The sequence below is a fragment of the Chaetura pelagica genome, unplaced genomic scaffold (genome assembly GCF_000747805.2).
Source record: "Chaetura pelagica isolate M959 unplaced genomic scaffold, ChaPel_1.0 scaffold8, whole genome shotgun sequence".
Lineage (NCBI taxonomy): Eukaryota > Metazoa > Chordata > Aves > Apodiformes > Apodidae > Chaetura > Chaetura pelagica.
In genome coordinates, this window is record NW_009954544.1 from 2,197,952 (window position 1) to 2,198,656 (window position 705).

At 48.7% G+C, this 705-nt stretch overlaps 1 protein-coding gene across 1 annotated transcript in view; it reads right to left on the minus strand.

Annotated features, from left to right (window-relative positions):
- Window positions 1-705, minus strand: part of MSH2 (mutS homolog 2) — a 59,609-nt gene that overhangs the window by 7,768 nt on the left and 51,136 nt on the right. The window lies entirely within an intron of this gene.

Here is a 705-nt window from a genome sequence, read left to right on the forward strand (position 1 = left end):
GTGAGGCCACATCTGGAATATTGTGTCCAGTTCTGGGCCCCTCAGTTCAAGAAGGACAGGGAACTGCTTGAAAGAGTCCAGCGCAGAGCTGGATGACAGAGATGATGAAGGGGGTGGAACATCTCCCTGATGAGGAAAGGCTGAGGGAGAGCTGGGTCTCTTTAGCTTGGAAAAGAGGAGACTGAAGGGTGACCTCCTCAATGTTTACAAATATGTTATGGGGGAGTGTCAGGAGGACGGAGCCAGGCTTTTTTCAGTGATGTCTAGTGATAGGACAAGGGGCAATGAGTGCAAACTGGAACACAGGAGGTTCCATGTAAATGTGAGGAAGAACTTCTTTCCTGTGAGAGTGACAGAGCCCTGGAACAGGCTGCCCAGAGAGGCTGTGGAGTCTCCTTCACTGGAGACATTCAAAACCCACCTGGACACGTTCCTGTGTGATGTGCTCTGGGTGACCCTGCTCTGGCAGGGGGGTTGGACTAGGTGATCTTTCCAGGTCCCTTCCAACCCCTAGGATTCTGTGATTCTATAGCATGATGGTACTCTACTCACAATTTAAAATCAAAATCTTAGTCCAGAAATACGTAACCTGACTGAAATGTTCTCGGGGGAACAACAAAAGTCACTGTAGAGTTTGTAACTACATTAGAATGCCATGAATGACCACACCTTGCAAGCCACAGTTACACAGACCACCTTTTCTAG